Source organism: Macaca mulatta, chromosome 6 (assembly GCF_049350105.2).
Source record: "Macaca mulatta isolate MMU2019108-1 chromosome 6, T2T-MMU8v2.0, whole genome shotgun sequence".
NCBI classification, from domain to species: domain Eukaryota; kingdom Metazoa; phylum Chordata; class Mammalia; order Primates; family Cercopithecidae; genus Macaca; species Macaca mulatta.
This window is the reverse complement of record NC_133411.1, coordinates 186917346-186925927: the sequence shown is the minus strand read 5'-3', so window position 1 is coordinate 186925927 and position 8582 is coordinate 186917346. Positions and strand designations below refer to the sequence as shown.

At 52.7% G+C, this 8582-nt stretch overlaps 1 pseudogene across 1 annotated transcript; it reads right to left on the bottom strand.

Moving 5' to 3' along the window:
- Nucleotides 1-6984: 6984 nt before the first annotated feature.
- Nucleotides 6985-7902, bottom strand: LOC708791 (small ribosomal subunit protein uS5 pseudogene; annotated as a pseudogene). Its single transcript, XR_001445696.3, has one exon. The product of XR_001445696.3 is annotated as a small ribosomal subunit protein uS5 pseudogene (transcript).
- Nucleotides 7903-8582: the final 680 nt, after the last annotated feature.

The window sequence follows — 8582 nt, the reverse complement described above, 5'->3', positions numbered from 1 at the left end:
ATCATGGGCCTGTCTTGAAGTGCTGGAAGGCTGAGTCCTGCCCGCACCGGCATGCACCTTCGCTGTTGTGGGTCTGTGGTCTGTCTTCCTGCATCCACGCTGTCTGTGAGTGGCCAGGACTGGATCATCCTGCAGCCATCCTGGTGAGGAGGAGTTTCCTCATCTCTCTGGCCACCACCTCTGGCCTCATCACCTTTCTTCTTAACTGTTGCAACAACCTGCCTTGGCTTCCTGCTGCCCAGCCACCCCCTACTCTGCCCCCGAGGGAACCTTGTAGCCTATGCATTCTGTCCCCACACTCCTCCGCTGGAGAGGCGTAGTCCCAGCTTCAAGACTGGCTCTGCAACTCCTTTAGTCTTCGGGCCAAGCCACTGCTACTGCTTCCGTGCACCTCTGCTCTGGGGGCTGCCTCTGTGTCCTCATCCCTACGTGACTGGTTGTTGGGATAGCCCATTAAGAGCGCCCACTGTCCTCAAGGCCCCTCCTTCTACCCTCAAGGCAAAATTAATCACCCCATCCTCTTGCTGCTCTGGGCTTTTTCTGTTTCTTTGCTGTGATGGCGCTTGTCACAGTGCATCATCCTCTGTCACCCTCAAGAGACAGTGAGCCCTGAGTGTGGGGGACTGGTGGCCAGTGCATGTCCAGACTCCCCCAGTTCCTCTTCCAGTGCCTGACAGTTGTTGGCCATGCCCAGCTCCAAGCCACCATCTGCAAAAAGACAATTCAGGACTGTTTTCTAACCAGGAGGAGGAGCTGAAGCAAGGCAGCCCTGGCTCTGAATCCCAGTCCTGTCCGTGACTTCCTGGTGACCTTCCCGAGCCTTGGATTCTTCATTTGTAAAGCAGGCAGCATCCCCTGGGCATGTCCAGGGACCTGACAGCTGTATGTACCCTGGCCGCCCTTCACTCCTTGCCCTCCCTTGTCCTCTCTCCGCTGGAGCTGGGCCAGGCCCCAGCCTGAAGGAGGAGAGCTGGGTGTTCCTGGAGAGGCAGCAGCTAAGGGTTTCAGACCTTGCAAAGTGCAGGCTAACAGATAACTCCTGGTGCCGGCCCTAGCTCTGCCAGTCCTCCAAGACTGGTCTTTTAAAATTTTTTATTTATTTTTAAAATTGCTTTTTAGGCTGGGTGTGGTGGATCATGCCTATAATCCCAGCACTTCGGGAGGTCGAGGCAGGTAAATCACTTGAGGTCAGGGGTTCGAGACCAGGCTGGCCAACATGGTGAAACCCCATCTCTACTAAAAATACAAAATTAACCAAGTGTGGTGGTGCATGCCTATAATCCCAGCTACTCAGGAGGCTGAGGCAGGAGAATGGCTTGAGCCTGGGAGGTGGAAGTTGCAGTGAGCCGAGATCGCACCATTGCACTCCAGCCTGGGTGACAAGAGCAAAACACCACCTCAAAAAAGAAAAAAAATTTTTTTTTGTGAAAAATAGAGGCAAGGTCTATATTGCCCAAACTGGTCTCAAACTCCCGGGCTCAAGCAATCCTCCTGCCTCAGCTTTCAAAAGTGCTGGGATTACAGCTGTGAGTTGCCACATCCAGCCCAAGATTGTTTTAAAGCTGTGTCACAGAGGGATATTGTGGCTGTGGGGTGGAGCCAGTGGGGCTGTGCACCCACCCAGCCTCCCTAGCCCTCCCCACTCTTGCACCTGGGGTCAAAGTGGACTCCTGGACCTGAGTCAGCAGAGCTGGGGAGGCGCCTTCGTTCACTCCTCCTGCTTCCTCTTCCATGGGTCCCCCCACCCCCGGGGTGACTGGGGCAGCCCCAGGCAGGAGGTTGGGGTGGAAGTTGAGAGCTGCCATGACTTGCTCAGGTGCCTGCTCCAGGGCAGAGCTCAGACCTTCAGGGGCCCGTGAGGACTCACGCCCCGGAAGTCCAGGCAGTCCAACTGACCCACTCATGCGCCACTGGGATGACAGGTGTGAGATTACCTGCCTCAACCTCCCTAAGTGCTGGGATTACAGGCCACCGGAAACTTGGACCAGCCCCACAGCTAAGTCCAGGTGGAGCTACCACCCCAGATGGTAACAGGGTACTTTGCTCAGGAACTCCTGGGCTGCATTCCCTCAGTTGCAGTGATTTATGGCAAGGGGTTGGGGGTGGAAGAAGTCTGGAGGAGTCACTGTGAAACTACAACGGCAATACGAAGAGAGCTCTGGGGATGGGTAGCACACGGGTATGAATGTGCTTCACACCACTGAACTGTACCCTTTAAGATGGTTAAGAGGCCAGGTGTGGTGGCTCATGCCTGAAATCTCCCAGCACTTTGGGAGACTGAGGTGTATGGATCACATGAGGCCAGGAGTTCAAGACTAGCCTGGCCAACATGACAAAACCCCGTCTCTACTAAACATACAACGATTATCCAGGCGCAGTGGTGCACACCTGTATCCCAGCTACTCAGGAGGCTGAGGCATGAGAATCCCTTGAACCTAGGAGACAGAGTTTGCAGGGAGCTGAGAGAGGGCTACTGTATCTCAGCCTGGGCGACACTGCAAGACTCCGTCTCAAAAAAAAAAAAAAAAGATAGCTAACATGGCATGTTTTATGTGCATTTTACCATGATTCAAAATGTTTTAGGCCAGGTGTGGTGGTGCATGCCTGTAGTCCCAGCTACCCAGGAAGCTGAGCCAGAAGGATTGCTTGAGGCCAGGAGTTAGAGGCTCGTGATTGGGCCACTGCACTCCTCTAAAAAAAAAAATGGAGACAGAAAAAAGAAAAAAAAATCTGTATAATACAGAGACTCGGACTGTCATAGTCCAGAGTTGTCCAAAAGGTGCTGGTCATGGGCCACCATTTTTTTTTTTTAACCAATACTTTACCTAGATTATTTTTAAAGCTTAATTACAACAGCTTTCAAATATACACAAAGGTAAAGGGAGGGAATTTTTTAAAACTCTCAAGTACCCACTGCCTGCCTTTAAAAGTTACCCAGCAGAGGCTGATTTTATTTACTTCCACACAAACCCTCCCACACTCCAGGGTTCTTTTAAAGCAAATTCCATGCAGTATGACATTTCATCTATAGACGCTTCACTGCAGACAATTAAACTGTAATAATTATGCTTGTATTTTTATTTTTTAATTTTAATTTTTATTATTATTTTTTGAGACAATCTCGTTCTGTTGCCAGGCTGGAGTGCAATGGCGTGATCTTGGCTCACTGCAACCTCCGCCTCCTGGGTGCAAACGATTCTCCTGCCTCAGCCTCCCGAGTAGCTGGGACTACAGGCGCCTGCCACCATGCCCAGCTAATTTTTGTATTTTTAGTAGAGACGGGGTTTCACCATGTTGGCCAGGATGGTCTTGATCTCCTGACCTTGTGATCCGCCCTTCTCGGCCTCCCAAAGTGCTGGGATTACAGGCGTGAGCCTCCGCACCCGGCCAGTATTTTTCTTTTTTACTTTTTTTTTGTTTAACTTTTAACCTCTGTTGGACTTTATATTTTATTATTATTATTTTATTTTTCATTTTTTGAGACAGAGTCTCACTCTGTTGCTCAGGCTGGAGTGCAGTGGTGCGATCTCAGCTCACTGCAACCTCCGCCTCCCGGGCTCAAGCAACTCTCCTGTCTCAGCCTCCTGAGTAGCTGGGACTATAGGCACAGGCCACCATGCCCAGCTAATTTTTGTATTTTTAGTAGAGATGGGGTTTCACCATATTGGTCAGGCTGGTCTCGAACTCCTGACCTCAGGTGATCCACCTGCCTCAGCCTCCCAAAGTGCTGGGATTACAGACATGAGCCACCACCCCCAGCCTATTTATTTATTTTAGAGACAGGGTCTTCCTCTGTTGCCCAGGTGAAGTGCAGTGGTGTAGTCATAGCTCACTGCAGGCTCAAACTCCTGGGCTTAAGAGATCCTCCTGCCATGGCCTCCCGAAGTGCTGGGATTACAGGCATGGGTCCTGTGCCTGGTCTAAATTGTAGTAATTTTACAGTTTGCCTCAAACTGACGTCTGGGCAAGGTCTGCCGGGGGCCTCCCACATGCAGGCAGTCTCTGTGCTGTGCCCTCCACCAGCGCTGAGGGTCACTTGCCCACAGGCACCCCTCTCCTTTCCCCTCTGGGGAAGGCCAGGAGAAGTGACTTTTGAGGTGACCTGAAGGACCTGTTTGAGGTTATCTGTCTGGAAAGGGTGTGAAGCTGAAGCTGATGGCCTCAGTGCCCAAAGGGGAACGCTTCCCACAGGCGTATGGAAGCCACAGGCCTGACAGTGGGATCCTGGTCTTGGGGGTCTCAGCCACCTGCCCACCCATTCCCCCCTCACTTAGGCATCCACCTAGCAGGCTGCTCACACCCCCTTCCATCTGTCTGTGCTCAGCCAATCAGGCAAGCCAGGGTTACAGCCCTCCCTGCCCTGGGCCCTGGCTCCATGAAGCACCATGGGCCTTGGAAGACCGCCCCAAATCATCCCATGTCCCCAGTATCTTCTGCCAAGGCAGGAGTTTCCCTGGGACCCTGACTGGTCCACTTCCTTGGCACAGTTTGTAGCTGTGCCTGATACAGCCCACCTACCTGGCTTCTGTCCCAAACCCGCAGCCAGGCCATGTGACAGCCGCTGCCTGTGCCCAAACATTCATCCAGCCCCACCCAGGAGAGCCAGACACTCACACAATCTCACCCACACATCCTTACCCACCTGGCCTTGCCACTCCCCCACCCCACCCTCCCTCTAAACCTACTGGGGCAGCAGCTTCCCTACCTTCCGCTGGCTCCACCTCCTCCTAGAGCTGGGTCACACAGTTTCCCACGCCCTTGGCAGGTTGGTCATGGCCCTGGCAGGTCTGAGGACAGGATGGGCACAGGACTGGGTGCAGCATAGAAAGGTCAGGGAGGGCGGCCTTCTACTCTGTGCCAGCTGCCAGAGCTTACTAGGCTGATGGGGACAAAGAATGCACCAGAGGGGACAGTGACCAGCCTGGGCAACAGAGCAAGACCCTGTCTCAAAAAGGAAAAAAAAAAAAAAATTAGGAGGAAGGGGATTGGGCAGAGGGCACCAGCAGAGGAGCTCTGGATCTAAGTGCCTGACAGATGAGTCCCCCGTTAGATAGAAAAGGCCCTGATAGGCCGGGCGCGGTGGCTCAAGCCTGTAATCCCAGCACTTTGGGAGGCCGAGGCAGGCGGATCACAAGGTCAGGAGATCGAGACCACAGTGAAACCCCGTCTCTACTAAAAATACAAAAAATTAGCCGGGCGCGGTGGCGGGCGCCTGTGGTCCCAGCTACTCAGGAGGCTGAGGCAGGAGAATGGCGGGAACCCGGGAGGCGGAGCTTGCAGTGAGCCGAGATCGCGCCACTGCACTCCAGCCTGGGCAACAGCGTGAGACTCCGTCTCAAAAAAAAAAAAAAAAAAAGAAAAGGCCCTGATACCACTTGCTCAGTCACTGGCCAGCAGGGAAGAGGGTGACCTCAATCTGAGAGCTGAGGGGACCCCGAAGGTGCTGAAGGCTGGGCAATGATGAGTCCTTCTGAAGGGGCATCGCGCCTTCCCCACTCGGTCATGCTGGGCCAGGCCGGGTAGCGGGCGCCCTGGGCTGCAGATATTAAGCCTTTAGAATGAAAGCTGGTTGACGGCAGGACTGCGGCCAGCTAGACTCTGTCACCCCAGTCTGTCACAGGCCAGGACCCACAAGGCCCTCGGCATGCTGAAATGAATGTGTGCAGGAGTGAGGGAATGAACTTCCTCGAAAGAATCCTGGCGTGGGGCAGGGTGCGGTGGCTCATGCCTGTAATCACAGCACCGCGGGAGGCCAAGGCGAGTGGATCGTGAGGTCAGGAGTTTGAGTCCAGCCTGACCAACATGGTGAAATGCCGTCTCTACTAAAAATACAAAAATTAGCCGGGTGTGGTGGTGTGCTCCTGTAATCCCAGCTACTTGGGAGGCTGAGGTAGGAGAATGGCTTGGACCTGGGAGGCGGAGGTTGTGGTGAGCCAGGATTGCACCACGGCACTCTCGGCTGGATGACAGAGTAAGACTCCTTCTCAAAAAAAAAAAAAAAACGAACAAAAAACAAAAAACAAAACAACCACCAAGAATCCTGGCATGGTGAGATTCTGGAACTTGGCCTCAGGGACCTGCATTCACATTCAGCCCTAGCCCTTCTTAGCTATGTGACCTTTGACCTGCCCTAGGCCTTAATTTCCCTGTTGGTGAAATGAGAGTGATGATGCCTGTCATGATATTTCACTTTCTTTTCTTTTCTTTTTTTTTTTGAGACAGGGTCTCCCTCTGTCACCCAGGCTGGAGTGCAGTGGCACAATCGTGGCTCACTGAAACCCCTGCTTCCTGAGTTCAAGTGATTCTTGTGCCTCAGCCTCCCAAGTAGCTGAGACTACAGGCATGCGCCACCACACCCGGCCAATTTTTTTGTAGTTTTAGTAAAGACAGGGTTTCGTCATGTTGGCCAGGCTGGTCTCAAACTCCTGACCTCAAGTCATCCACCATCTTGGCCTTCCAAAATGCTGGGATTACAGGCATGCGCCACTGTGTCCGGCTGCCATGATACCTCAATGTAGTGATGTAGAATCGTGTGTCTGCCATGACCTTCCTTAGGTGGAGCAGAAATTGTCACCCCCAGGTAAGAGAAGGAACTGGAAGAAAATATGGCGGGATTTGCCTCTGGGTGATTTTTTTTTTTTTTTTTTTTTGAGATGGAGTTTCGCTCTTATTGCCCAGGCTGGAGTTCAGTGGCATGATCTCAGCTCACCGCAATCTCTGCCTCCCAGGTTCAAGCGATTCTCCTGCCTCAGCTTTCCTGAGTAGCTGGGATTACAGGCATGAGCCACTATACCTAGCTAATTTTGTATTTTTCATAGAGACGGGGTTTCTCCATGTTGGTCAGGTTGGTCTCGAACTCCTGACCTAAGGTGATCTGCCTGCCTCAGCCTCCCAAAGTGCTGGGATTATAGGTGTGAGCCACCATGCCCAGCCTATTTATTTAGGCTTTTCTTTTTCTTTCTTTTTTTTTTTTTCAGGCTTAATTCACTTTATTTTTCTCGTATAAAAACCCTGTGTTGTAGCCACAGCTGGAGCCTGGGTCCGCTGCACGGAGACTCTGGTGTGGGTCTTGACAAGGTGGTCAGTGAATTCCTGATAGGGAGACTTGGCAAATATAGTCTCCTTCCAGAGGTCAGGGGTCAGGTAGCTGTAGGTCTTAGAGATGGCATCAAAGGTGGCCTTGGCGAAGTTGCCCAGGGTGGCAGTGCAGCCCCGGGCTGAGGTGTAGCAGTCATCAATACCAGCCATCATGAGCAGCTTCTTGGGCACAGGCGCTGAGATGATGCCAGTGCCCCTGGGTGCAGGGATGAGGTGCACCAGCACAGAGCTGCAGCGGCCTGTCACCTTGCAAGGGACAGTGTGGGGCTTGCCGATCTTGTTCCCCCAGTAGCCTCTGCACACAGGGACAATGGAGAGTTTGGCCAGGATGATGGCCCCACGGATGGCGGTGGCCACCTCCTTGGAGCACTTAACACTCAGGCCAACGTGGCCATTGTAGTCCCCGATAGGAACAAAGGCCTTGAACCTGGTGTGCTGGCCAGCACAGGTCTGCTTCTGCACCGGCATAATCTTCAAAACCTCGTCTTTGAGAGAGGCCCCCAAGAAAAAGTCAATGATCTCAGATTCCTTAATGGGCAGGGAGAAGAGGTAGATCTCCTCCAGGGATTTGATCTTCATGTCGTTGATCAAGTGGCCCAGCTTGGTGACGGGCATCCAGTCCTTATCCTCGGCCTTGCCTCCGCGAGCTCCACGGCCTCTGCCCCGGCCCGTCCACGGCCGCGACCTCGGCCCTGGATGCCACTGCCCAAACCTCCGCAGAAGCCACTGCGGTTCCCCATCCCAGGGCCACCAGGACCTCCGGGCCCCCCTCCCCCCGCCTGCTGCACCGGCGTCATCCGCCATTTGCTGTTTTCTTGGAGCTTTTTTTTTTTTTGGAGAGTCAATCTCGCTCTGTTGTCCAGACTGGAGTGCAGTGTTGCAATCTCCGCTCACTGCAAGCTCTGCCTCCTGGTTCATGCCATTCTCCTGCCTCAGCCTCCCTGGTAGCTGGGACTACAGGTGCCCGCCACCACACCCAGCTAATTTTTTGCATTTTTTGTATTTTTAGTAGAGATGAGGTTTCATGTGTTAGCCAGGATGGTCTCGATCTCCTGACCTCATGATCCGCCCACCTCGGCCTCCCAAAGTGCTGGGATTACAGGTGTGAGCCACCGCGCCCAGCCTGTTTTAAGTTTTATTTTGAAATAGTTTTAAGATACAGAGAAAAGTTGCAAAAAATAGCATAGAATTCCTTCTGTAAACCAAAATGTGTGAGACAGGTCTCAATCAATATGGAATTTTATTTTGCCAATGTTAAGGGCATGCCCAGGAGAAAGGTCTGTGCCTCTCTCCAAAGATGATTTTGAGGGCTTCCCTATGAAAGGGGAAAAGTGGGCTGGAGGGAAAGAGGGAGGGTGTCGTGGGAATCCAGATATTGCAAGAGGAGCAGGCAGGGTAATAGCCTTAGTCTGAAATTTTTTTTTTTTTTGGAGACAGGGTCTCACGTCTGTCACCTAGGCTGCAGTGCAGTGACACAATCAAAG